The 14,258-nt window shown below is 35.0% G+C and overlaps 1 protein-coding gene across 4 annotated transcripts in view; it reads left to right on the forward strand.

The window, feature by feature from the left end:
- Positions 1 to 14,258, forward strand: part of LOC123717389 (synaptotagmin-7) — a 178,759-nt gene that overhangs the window by 105,230 nt on the left and 59,271 nt on the right. Inside the window, exon 1 of one of the 4 annotated variants that reach the window (XM_045673358.1) lies at positions 4,442 to 4,491. The exons of the other annotated variants lie outside the window; for them this stretch is intronic. The gene's annotated coding sequence lies outside the window, so the exon portion shown is untranslated. Of the gene's footprint in view, positions 1 to 4,441; positions 4,492 to 14,258 lie in introns of those variants that run through there. 4 annotated transcript variants of the gene reach the window in all.

Here is a 14,258-nt window from a genome sequence, read left to right on the forward strand (position 1 = left end):
CAACCAGAATCTCTGCAGAGTTTATTATATGAATTAATAACCTAAAAGGCCGCGTTAGAGGCTCAGGAGTCTCTCTTGCATTCTGCCATAACCTCAACGGCATAACTGTTACGATAAAAACCTCGAAAAGTCCGGTTTCAGTAAGAAGGGGCCTCAGTCGTTATAGCTCTCCATGGACACACTAAAGCTTTGTTTCCGGGAAAAATCCTCAGCGGAGATATATAGTAGCCACCCAGGTCTGCCAACTTAACCCCAGCTGACTTTTTTATGGGGTTATCACAAAGCAAAAGTGTATGATACGAATTTTTGAGCAGTAAATGACTAAAATGACGCGGAAGTCAGAGAAATATCAGTTGACATCCTGCGGCGTGTCTCTGTAAATTCGCTAGTACGCTTAAAATACTGCATTCATCGTGATAGAAGACATCTTGACGGATTATATTCCGTACATAAAATCCGCACTAACACATTATAATTTACTGCAATTATAATATTACAAATACAATGTCTTTTAATAAATATTTGGCGCTGAGACACCCTTTACATAATAGGTAAGAGAATTACCAATTCTCCTTTTTACTCCACTTTTCACTCCAAGGATTCAGGCTAGAGCATCCTCTCTTGTTTCGCTGTTCTATTGGATGTATCCTATAACAGTTTTACGGAAACAAGAATGACCAAACGTGACCATGACCTTGACAATATAATAATCATTTCAAATTCTCAGGTCCTTATAACTATATCTGACGCTCCTCCAATAGGTGTTTATTGGAAATTCCATCCTATAGTTCATTCTTAGGCAATTAATTCATTTTGGATCTTCGCCATTAAGTTGTGGGCTGCCCGAATCCACACAATTGGCTTCTCCCTAACATCTTTTAAAACTCTTCTACGTAAACATTTCTAAACCATATCTTATCCTGCTGAATCGTGACTTATTTTTTTTTATTGCATTGTATTTCATGATCCGTGAGATTAGCTTTTTAGGTCTTTTTATTAATATTTTTTTGTATTACTTTATTAAGGTTCTTCATTTTTTTATATACCATTGGCTATGCACTTTTTACACTTTGCTTATCATATGTCTTTTCAGTATTTACCTTACTAGGGTTGCCTCGATAAGCCCGCCCGATACATCCCTTATATTTTCTATGTATTATGTCATTTGTGTTTTATCGAAGTGTGAATAAATAATTGTTTTATTATTAAAATACTTATAATAATTATTTTTATTTCTTATATATTTCCGAAAATTTTATCGATTAATACCTATACCAATGTATTTGTATCAAATTCGGCTTTGTGTGTGCTTTGTGTGGCTGTGTGTGTTCTTATGTTAAATAAACTTTTTATTAAAGGTACTTATTAGTTTTATGTTAGGCTTGATCGTAATGGTTAATTGTGTCTTTGTGCAGAGACAATGTATAAAAGATACCTGCCTGTATCCCAAACAGTTGTTTAGAGGTTAATCGAACCTTAATAAATGGATGTTTATTGTGTTGTCTGTCGATTAAGTATAGCTACAACATACCACAAACACAACAATTAATTAAGGTCACTTGTGGTTAGCCTTGTGAATATTTTGGTCGGAATATGATATACTAACATAAAAATTATTACTAACGAAACATACACGCACAAATAATAATAATAATGATAATTTTAAAAAAATATGTGTTGTGGTTGTAACTGGCCCTTATGCTCCCAGCATTATGCTGTGGAGTAGACGTGTTCCGAGCTGGTCATTCTTCCAAAGACCACAACTCTTAGTCAATATATTCTGTCTATTATATAGAGCACACACATCCTCACCTCCATATATTATTATATATAGTTCGTACACTTATAACTACATATAATAATATATGTATATTTTTGTATATAAATAACGTATATTTTTTCGACCTTAGCCACTCGGACCTTCGGTTCATCCAGTGGTTAGACTGGTTGAGAATACTCCCTTTAGGTCGAAGGAACTGTTACTACAGGTTGTAGGACGTATCTCTAGTTAGACGCTAAAATCAGTGGGGCTGCAACCCCTATAGGTCTGGGCTTCAGATTTCTAAATGGGTCTAAGACGTTTCGGTTTCCTCACGATGTTTTCGTTCACCGATTAAGCGAATGTTAAATGAATAAAGACAGTCCAATGGTGACTGATATTTATTAATCCAAAAAAGGAACTACAATGCCTTACAAACTAGCCATTCCTAATAACAAATAGAAACAACTTTACAATTTCCTCTAGGAATAGCCAAATAATAATTTAATATAATTTGCTGCTTGTCATGGTAACCAAATTAAAATAAGATTACCGTATCGATGTATATACATATATTAGTAATCGTTGAGTTTGACAATTTCACTTCTACTTAGTCTAACATTAGATGAAATTCCTTTTTACTATATTTAATGTTTGGAGTGCACAGTTACTCTAAAAATACTGGATGCAGATTTTTCCTATAAAACAATTGAAGAAGCAGAATACAAAATATTATCACCTCGACGTTGGTTCGAACGAATTGGTTCCGAAATACTTCAGTGGGCAGCTGGTTTAACATAGTGCACGCGCACTAGCGTCAATAACAACCTTAACATATAATATTTCCTAATATAAATATAATATTCCTCGCAAAATTGTGTGTGCATAAACTGTTATTAATAGGTCCCGTCGGTGTAATATTTAAAGACTGTGCTACAAGATTTCGTAGCACTGCGTAGGTGCTCTACGAAATATTTGATAATCATTTTACAATAATAAAACGGCGTGTTTAGATTCATAAACCGATTACATGCAACGGCTGATCACCCATAAAGTAAAATAAAATAATCAATGGAACATATTCAATCTAAGGCCAGGGCATGTAACGTGTGAATTATTATTATCATTGATTAAGAATTTTAAAACTTTACATTTTAAACGAAGTTCGTGATAAATAAAAGCTACATCCCATAAAAGTATGTTTTAAGAACTAGTGTTAAAAATACAAAATCCGTTTGCTTAAATAGCAATATTACTAGGTTTCATTGCCGATGTTTTCTCAAGAAACTGTTCAAAAGTATCGATATAAATTATAGCGAAAGAATGTATTAACTCTCATTAAATATAGTATAGATAAAATAAAATTCCGTTAAAATATATTATTTGATTACTAAGCAAAATCGTGAAAACTGAACAATCTAACTAATATTTTAACGAAATACTGAAAATTCAATGTTAAAACTATTCGATCACAAAGCGCCACTAAAACCAACTGTGGCTTCTAGTACAAAAGATGCGATAAGCTTATGAATTTTCACCCCTGCACGGCCAATTTCCGTTGAACCCTGGTCGCCGTAACCGAACCTCAATTACATACAAAAAACTAGTATCCAGATCAAAATCAGAGGTCCTTTACTCTGGTCGCTCAGACTATAATTTTGTAGGGAGCATGCGCGCGGTTATCCTGTCGTCAGTCTCAGATTACCGGTCGTTCGGAATATACGCTTTTCGAAATTCGAATTTTTAAATATGGAATTCTAAGTGTTCGGTACTTGTCATTTGAACAGAGACGCTGTCAATAAGAACAATTTTTTGTGTTTGTTCAACCTGTTCTTCAACTGCGTAGGTGGTGTAGTACGTAATATTTAGGGCTGCCAAATATTTTGTAAAAAACCAAAACATTCTCTAAAATAAAATATTAATAAATTTCTTAATAAAGTTTATAGTGATGAAATAACCTTAATATTCCTCATTTTTAAAATCTTTAATACATACATACATCAGATACATACTTCAAATATCCTTCCTTATAATCAAAGAGTATATATAAATAGTATATTTTCCAAAAACAAAAATATTATCATATTTAATATTAAATATTACTATATTTATTTAAAAGTACATATAGGAATTCATAAAAAAGGTTTTCCGCTTGTATTAAACATTTTTTTGTAATTCAAATATATATCATAGCTTATAGCACAAAGTTTTTAGCAAAACCCTATTTAGTATACTCATAATATCCTTTGTGTAAAAGATCTGTACAGACGCGTGCAAAATCCGTTATTGTAACTTACACGTAGGTACAGTCGGTTACGGAAATTAATAACTTGTACTTTATAACTTAGAAATGTCACGTACAATGTTTTATTGTTTAAAACTGTTTAAGTACAGTCACAGCCAATATAACATTTACGTCCCGAATGTATAGTCACCTACAAATTTAGTTTGTAATTTTTATTATTTACTGATTTCCACTTTCAATTGTTTTGATACGATTATGCTCAATTTTTATTTATTTAGAAAAGGCCTAAGTTAATATAACATAGATTTGGTGTATAACCAGGACATTGATATAAAAGTGTCGGTGTGTGATTATGTCAATAAATGTCTGACGGCCCGTCAGGGTTACCTCCGCCGTCACTGTCAAAATGCAAAACGCACGAAATGTGGGCGGCTATGACTCGGTCAATTGAAATCCTAGTGGCATTCTTCGAGTACTATGCACAAAGGTAAGGAAAAAAGCTTCCTAAGAGTTTTCAGAGACTAGTTTTTGAGGTTTACAAAATTTCTGGAGATTTGATTATTTATTTACAGCAATAACTTTAATTCCTGCAATGACCTTAGTGACTTCAGCGTGCGACTGCCATCTCTAAGGTCGTTGGTGGTTGGTTGGTCGTCGGTGCTAACCCCGGCTGTGCAGTATGCACCAATGAGCTTTCTATGTACTCACTTGTACATTGAACGTCATCAATATTAGAAAACCTTAGATCCAAAACCTCAACGACGTGTGTCTTAGAAGGTTGATCCACTTGACTATTAAAAAGCAAAAGATCACGAAAAAAAGTACAGAAATCTTCGGGCCAGACCTCACAAGATTATAGCGTTACTTTTTTTATAGAACCTGACATTACTTACATATATTCCTTAAGTAATACGCCCATGGATACTGTCAATGCCAGGGCTGACGAGTGCGCTGCCGGCCTTTTAAGAATTGGTACGCTCTACGCTTACGTACTGGGGATCTCCCACCCAGAGTTATGAACAGTACTCCACGTGGGACCGAATTTGCGCTTTAAACAGTTGCAAACGGTGGTTCGGAGCGAAGTACGGTCTCGCCTTGTTGAGCACACCAAGCTTTTTGGAGGCTAATTCAGCAACTTTACTATTACAACATATACAATATATACCTAGATAAATATATTTTCAGGGCTGCCTATTTTTTATTACTCATCAAACTCACAAGATAAACACAATAGAAAAATAATGTTATATAATCATTCTTAATACTCAAAAACATTAACATACATTATGCAATTGATTGATTCGATTGAACAGGGGTAGCAGTGTAACAATAAAACTTATTCCTAAACTAAACTTACTCCTTCAATATATTTAAATCACAGGTGGAACTGAAGCTTGCCAAGGCTATATTTAAAATTGTCGTGTCACCAACCAAATTCCTACGAAACGATTTTTTTTTTTGGGTACATACAAGGTCAAGATTAAATTGAGGATGGCCAATGTTTTAAAATTCTTTTGATTGTAAAGTAAATATATCACTTTATAGGACTTGCGTCAGCTACTACCGGGATCCACAGGTGTAGGTGTAACAACTATAAGATATCGATTAGCTGTTTCATGCAGTGCCCGATAACACAGTTAGAAGATGTAGAACCATCCACGAAATACTACAACGATCCAGTAAAAACGTTTGGAAAGTCAATGCCGTCATTGATTAAGCAATATCCACATTCAACTACGTAGGTGGTAGACTGAATTAGTGGGAGTTTATTAAGCCTGCGCTGTGTCAATCAGATTTCTAGGCCCAGCAAACAGCGATGTGGATTGTAACGGAAAACCACCACATTCATACCATGATCATCGCCAACCTTCGAAAGGACTGTAAGAAGAAAAAGAAGAATACCATCCACTTACTCCAATTATCTATTACCCAGATTTCCGTTTTACATAGCAAAACAATGTAAGTGAATTCAGACGGCACTGTTACTTATTGAATACATGGAAACACAAATGGATTAAAAAAGCTTTTAACGCTTATTTCTTATAATACATTTACAAGAGTCATAAAAGCTGGCATCAAATAGATTAAAAAGATTTTATTGACAGTTCATCTCACTCTTTAGGAACTGTAAATTTCAATTTTTTTTTTAAATACTGACATTCGTAAGTACATATTTAATAAATGTTGGTTTGATTTAAACCAAGGTATACTTGTTGGGAACACGAGACAAGCGTGTAAAAATATGTTTTAATACTTGGTTAATCCTCTTTCAGTGCTTCTGTTTGCACTCTAATATTCGGCTTATCGTGCAAGAAGGCATTATCTATGCTGTAGCACCAGTATGCGGAGAAAACGCGACATGATACATCATGAAGGAAATTCTCACAACCCAGATAATAATAAATCAATGCCGCTACAAGCTTTTCAGCTGGGCCTAAGAGTTGATGATGAGATGATTTGTCAATCTAATTTCCAAGAAGATGATCATGTGCCTGACACACACCATCGACTTTTTGGGTCGAAGGAAACCGGTTACCTCATCAGGTTTTCCTTCACCGTTCGGGCGAATATTAAATGCGCACATAGAAAGGAAGTCCAAAACACAGCCGGGGATCGAACCTACGACCTTACGCATGAGAGTCGCACGCTTAAGCCACACTGCTCTCACATCCCAGATAGTCTTTTTATACTTAAATAAAAGTAGTTCCTTTAGGCATGGTTCCGAATATACTGGCAGCATTCCCCCTTTAAATAGCTAGACTAATTCTTTGTCCGAGATAGCTGCCAGCTCTTTTTTAGATTAATTTTGGTAATTGTATAATTACTTGTAATTTCTGTTGAATTTGCTTATGTACTTCCTGCCTTAAGTATTTTTTTTTTATTTTTTCCCTACTTTGTGTTTTTGCCTGAAGGAAATCTCTTCTTACCTAATAATTTATGCTACTAGTTTTTATTTCATAATGTAAGTAAATTTAAATAAATAACTTTCTAAAGCAACAAACTTTCGTCTGAAATGAACCTTTATTATTACCGTCTAAAGAATACCTTTACGTCAAATTTAATCATCTGTATTCGTAGTCAAAAACCCGAACAAAATTTACGACCGCTGAGGAAAAATGGAAAAATATTCCTACAATAATTTATATTACGAGATCGTGAGACAGATGTCGGGGGAAATTGATTTATTTTCACGAAAATCGCCTGGATGTGTCCAATGTAATTGATACTGAATATTTGTAAAATGTAATCTAGAAGTAGAGTTCAGTATTGCATTGGCGCTGCAAGCCTAAGAGTCTATACGACCATAGACTCCATCCGTTCTTTGATCACTTATTTTCAATATGTGTCTGATAGAAGTTAATTAGGCTACAGACATGCTGATTGCCTCACTTTGTTTGCTCTCACGCCAGCGTCTATTGTGCACCAACAATGAGAAATCCATATACATAGGTGTAATTTGAAGCCCCGACCTCAGGGTTGTGAGTTGCACGTCTGATTGACTAGACCAACCTATATATACATTTTCTCTTTTTATGGATCTAGTCTGGCCTTAAGTTATGTTACAATTGTAACAGAACTTATGGCTGGACTAGATATACTGATCTTTGCGTTAAACTGTATATGTTATAACTATAGATTTTTGGGTCTTGTCAGTATTTTCGGTTAACTTTCGGTCTTCACGAGGTCCTTTCATTGAGACTTAGGCCAGTTAAAAACCGATTTACCTTAACTTGTATGAATTACATCTAAATTTTGGGGTGATATGGGTCTTATTCGATAGCATAGAAAACAAAATATGTCGCTATAAATTACGTATCCTTAAAAGCGAACTAGTTGAACTTTTTTCTTTTTATATAAGGTATTTTGGACAAATACAGTCCTTATTACTACGATAAATTTTATTGGCGAAAGCCTGATGTCTGCTGAACAATACATTTCAGTTTAATAAATAAATAATTATTTAAAACCATACAAAAAGCTATTATTTCCTCTTTATAATATAACTGAAGATGATCGCGTATCAGTACAAGATTGTCTCACATATATCCCTGCTAATATTTATTACACGATAGATAACTATAAAATCAATATATTTAATGGCAAAAAGAGCCTTAAAGTACCGTAAAGATAACTTTTCCTCTATCATAAAATTTTATTATATTTAAAGAACCTTAATAAAGTTTATCGAAATATATCCTTGTTAAAGTTAATGTTTCTATGTTTAAGTTCAATTATTTCTACTCCCTCAAAATGTAATTGCTTTCTCAAAGTGGATAGGTCAGGCACTTTGTGTTTTAGTGTAGTTAATCATGTTGTAAGCCTTCCGTGCCTGCCAACCTTGGAACTTTTACGTTTTGTCGAGAAAAAGCAATTAAGACAATTACGATACTCCATACATTTCTCTTTATTTTTCATTATATTATGGCTGAGTGCTAGTGTCCAGTGAAGTTATTCGAATTAATACCTGCAGCTGAATACGAAATTCCACCCGTACCAGCTCGATGCTCGTCGTCCCACAGCGATTTTTAAGGCAGTTAAACGGAACTATTGTGAGTCTAAGTGCGGAAACTGAGTCCACAAACAAATTCCTAACCAATTCGTCTTAGGGTCCTTTAAGACGAGCGTACCAATTTGTAAAAGTCTGACAACACACTCGCGATGCCACTTGCATTGAGAGTCTCTACTGTCACTGTTGCCCCTTATGTTTAAGACATCGAGTAAAAAAGTTATATACTTATACCATGACAAAACGGGTCGAAATAATGGAGAGGCGGTGTGAAAAATTATCTAAGTTTGACTTTCGTCATTTAAAAGTTTTAATGTAAACTGTCTAGCGGAACAGAATAAATAATAATGTAGCGAAAACTTTTTAGACATCATAGCACTTATGCTTATGCCTATAATTTTTGTTTATATTTAAGTTTAGTTAACATCTCTTTTATGGTAACTGTCATAAGGTTAATGAATGTCTTTTATTAAAATAACTTTTACACATTAAAAGAAAACACTTTTTTAACGAATTAAAACTATGTATAATAAAGCAGCAGACGGAGCAGGTCAGCGTGCATCACCGTGACTACATTAAGCCCAGTAACTGGTCGATTCTCTATAGTTAATGATTTTTAGTTGGTCTGTGTTTGTTGTCTTTTTGGCGGCTTATTTATTATTTGCTTACAGTGCCACATACATTTGTTGGCGTAAGCGTGCTGTCACGTCATGCAGGCTTACTTAATAATTGATTGAAATGTCGTAATAAAACTATGTATACTAGTATCTAGAAAGTTCGGGACTTAAATAAATGTGTCACCAACATAGGAACAACTGTTATCGGTTTTGTTACTTGTACTATTAATATAATATATTTAAAGATACCTAGCAATGACAACCTTTCGATAATTAACACTTTGCCATTGTAACTAATAATGCTAGGAATATAATACTTTTTATTCGATGTTGGTAGATCATCTGATATTTGACACGTAGTACCAATTTCAGCTGCGGGCCAAGAAAAGTATGCACAGTAAGATTTTTATGGGACTGCGACCAAAATTACGCCTGCTGTATGCAGTCTATCTTAAAAAAAAGCCTACAACAGACCAGAGTTAGACTAAGTTTTGTATCAGTCTTGAAAAAACTAGAGGCCATCTGGAAAATTGTATCCCATAACTTGTCATATAGGTATGTGTGTAATAATGCCAAGCTAAATAATAAAGTAATAAATTATTACTTTATTAGCGGACCCAACAGAGGTCACAAGTCTTAAACATTAAAAAAATGTTATTGTAAATATAAACTATTCTCGAATCCACTTGAATACACACAAATAAATTAGCAAAATCAGTCCCTTTAGGAGGAATTTAATTACAAACGCATGCACAGAAAGTTTATAAACACAAAGGTCAGGACAATTATAACTACAGTACTCAATTTTCTCTATTCATCACAGTCTAAACGTATTTAGTTTTTCAGTAACAAAGAGACAAATAATACTGTCAAAAGTCAAAGCAATTTGTCCGATTTAGATTTATTATAATATATATATTTTTACTTTGATTACTACTTGTCAATATTGTCCTTGGTGTACACGATTCAATACGTTGTCAGTGAGCCTCTTAAATCGTTGTTTGTAAATGTTAATATCATTCGAATTCATACGTTGATTCAATTAATGTACCCAATTATGACATGGAGACATGGTTTGTTAAATCGTTCCATCCCGGCGATTTTGAATGATGAAAATAAACTCATTTATCATTTTTTATGGAACAGGAGGCAAACGAGCTGGCTTCACTTAATGTTAAGTGCCTACCGCCGCCCATGGACACCTGCAACACCAGGCGGTTAGCAAGTACGATACTTGTGACTGCGATATATCGTTAATATGCTGGTGTTGGGGAGAGTACAAAGCCTTGGGGAACGCCAGCATTTATGGGTTAAAGATCGGAACCTTCACGGCAACGACTTTTATGTTCCAATCGGCCATAAAGCTGACAATCTACTCGCACAATTTCACGGGCAGCCTATAAGCTGGAAATTTTTGCAGAAAGTACCTTGTGTACACCAGATCGAAGGCTATTGCTATGTCCAAAATGACAGCCAGCACCTCTACTTTGGATTGTATCACCTCAGCCCATCTATGTGTAAGGTTGAACTTGGAGAACGACCACGCCGAAATATGTACTGATGGTCACTGAACAGTTGGTGCTCTTCTACATACCGAAGGAACTGACTGTTAATAATGGACTCCAACTTTAGAGAATTAGAGGTGATGGCAATAGAACGATAATTGGACGGACCAGAGCGGTAAATTTTTTTAGGTCCTGGAGGACTGCCTCAATACAGGGTGTATTCCAGGATGATGCCATAAAGGAAAAGAGGAGGGGATAGCTGGACAATTAATCGGCATAGATTTTTTTGTTAAGTAGACTCACGTTTTTAACAGGACAATATGTGGTGATATCAGAACTTATCGTGGATTTTTAGAGATTTAGATTTTTTTTATATACATGTGTCTTCACTACTACATCACTAGAACATTACGATCTAGCCTAACTTAAGACTAATAAGTAGTTTAAGTCTAACATAATTTACTAAAAAGGATTGTTATCATAAGTAAGAGTCCAATACTTATAGTCTCTATTAAAGGGAAGACACTCTGTTCTTGTCTTAAATTTTTCATTCACTGTTGAGCACTTAATATTAAAGTACACTAGCACTAATTCACTAGTTCAAATGGTTTTATCCTTTTCAATCTTCTCACTAGGCCCGTGGTGTCAAGGAGTTGAATATGTATATTTACAAAACCAACCACAGATAATATCCAGGAATAGTTTAAGGTATTAACAATACAAATGTATAATAATATAGATAATTATTTTTTTGTTACAGGTAAGTCAAATAATGATTGCTGCGGTAATGTATGACCTCCTAGAGCTGGAGAAGTTGGTATGTTTAGCTTCTATGATTTGTCATTTTGTATTTAAAAATATACATCTCAAAGGCCCTGTTTCAATTCGATGTTAACAGTTTGGCCAAATTTGCCCATTTACAGTATAATTATATTCTCACTATCTCTCTAATACCCTGCCGCTGACCTTTTTGTAGGCATTATCAAGCTAATTTTAACTTTTCTCATTAGAAATGTATTCGTTTATTTTTCTTCTCGTTTTGCAAACACTACCACGAAAGACTTTTCAATATATTCCGGTATTTGCCCATGACAATTATAAATAATGTGGCTTCCTATTGGCAAAATAATTTTTAAAATCAACAACTGCAACCTCACAAGCTTTACCTCTCGTAGCTTGAGCGTAGGTTAGTATATTTAGTTGATTAATATAAGCCTAGTTTTTTTTTACTTGGGAAAATGCATGGCGCATACAATACCGCGGCGCAACTGCTTCGTGCAGGAGGGTTATGTGGGACTCGTGATTTTGCATACCAACTAAGACCCCACGGCGCCACTACCTTAGGCACCAACATCGCCTTAGGTAGGATGCGGTAACAGTGCCTTATCCACTTCCCGACATGCGATACGGCGGTTGCGTCCGTATCTCCACGCCCACCGTTACTTAGTGAAGATACTTGACACATTAAGTCTCCTACACAGACCGGGCAGAAATAGCTAGGGGAGATCGGGTCCAGTGCCTGCAGGGATGGATGACCATGGACGCGCTCACTAAATACTTGCCACCACAAAGGTGCCCAAGTAGGTAACCAGTGGTCCATGGTCTGCGGTTTCATTCGCCGTCGCGGCTGGGCTTCATAATGGCCTAGTGCCTAAACCACTGTAAGGTCGTGCGGTCTGTTACATCCCTAATATTTCTGGAGTAATAATGTTATTAAGTAAGCATCAGCAACTTATAATGTACAATCAAGATCGCGTTTGTAGCGACATCTACAATCCGAGGCTACAATTACTGCGATGATGACATACTCTGGTAACAAAGTTATTCCGGTCGCTAAGTATATATAAAACTTCTTAAACTCAGTCACTGGGCCCTTCGGGCTATTCTGTGCTTGGACTGGATAAGGATCCTCATCCTCCACAGCATCATCTAAACCTGTATCACGAACAATACGTAATAATTTCCTTACACATTCGTAGTTCAATTAGATGCCAGTTTCGACAGCTCAAACGTGTCAATTTGCTATACAATTTGAATACGCATTCTATTTGAACATTGCATGCGCGTATTTTGTTTTTTTATGTAACAGAAAGCAGTGAGTTCACACAAGTAACACGAATAACAATAACAACCACCACATTACATAAAAACAAGTCTTAAACGATAGAAATGGTTACGTTCGAGCAAAGGTCTAATTTGGTATCGTGATTGGCCATTTATAGAACAAGCTCTGTATAAATTCTCACAGAAGATCTTAGGTGTAAAATGCCATAATACATTTATCGATATTCGATCAGTGCTGACCCGTGCTAAACGGTTCAACGCTTTAACTGATTTATACGTGGTTTTAACTTTATTACAATCTCACCTCCAGGGATCACTTGATTTGTTCGAATATTTTGATTCGCCACAAAAATTTCAACAATATTTGCGTACGATAATAAAACACGAATTTCCCTGTGTATTGAGGTAATAATTTAGTTTGGTTACTTCAAGTCTAGTCTATATATATAAGTGTCACAATGTTCTTTCCCATCCTCCTCCGAACGGCTCGATCGATGCTTTTGAATATTTTATGGATATGCAGTAAGTCTTAATGGGCTACTATATATCTTTCATACCCCTAAGTGATAAGGGGTGTCCACCCAAAAAAAAAAAATATTTTTTAGACAATTCTTTTTGTTTTTATTTTTTTATGATACAGCATACAAAAATACATATACAACTACCCCTCTACGACCACTTCTATTTTTTATTATATTAGATTGGTTATTATTATAAAGCTAAAAAATTGTTTCCTGGAAATAATATACATGGCAAAACAACGTTTGCCGGGTCAGCTTGTATATATGTAAATGAATTATATTTCTTTATGTATAAGTATGTAATTTAAAATGAAAATGACCTAGCCTCGACTTTCATTAGACCTTTTTTTAGTAATTTATTATGATATGCCTCAAACAGACACGCGTGCGCGCGCATCCACTGAACGGGATATTCGCAGAGACAACTCGCGTTTATAAAGTCAAGTCAAAGTCAAAAATCATTTATTCAAAGAGGTAACACAATGTACACTTATAACGTCAAAAAAATAAATATACATTAAATACTTCTAATTTTCCATTTACTGCCACTTCTTAAATCAAGGGCGTAAATGGAAGGGAAGAACTGGCAATAAACTCTCCGCCACTCTTTTTAATCGCTAAGTTTTTTTTTGTATTACAGAACTTTTGTAGGGAGCTGCAACCATTACACCATGTTCCATATGACATCTTAAGTAATAGATGATAATAAAATAAATTAATACAGAGATTTGTCTCAGATGATCGTCTATCAGGAGGCATGGTGAAATAGGAGCATGCACTTACATTCTCGTGGGTACAATATAACATATTATTAAGTAGTGTGGGTTATAAGAGGCGGTAATCACAAGGAAACGAAAGGGATTGCTTTGGTAGTGTGGCCATGAATTGTGGAATGAGATACGATTAACAAGTAGGATACACTTGGCAACTGTGGATGGTTCAGTAGTCTTGGATGGTTGTCGTACGCACCACATCCAGGAGGTACTAAAGAAGAGACAGATTTAAAGTACCCATAATCGATAATGCATAGTGAATTTCAT

This window comes from Pieris brassicae, chromosome 12, assembly GCF_905147105.1.
Source record: "Pieris brassicae chromosome 12, ilPieBrab1.1, whole genome shotgun sequence".
Classification (NCBI taxonomy): domain Eukaryota; kingdom Metazoa; phylum Arthropoda; class Insecta; order Lepidoptera; family Pieridae; genus Pieris; species Pieris brassicae.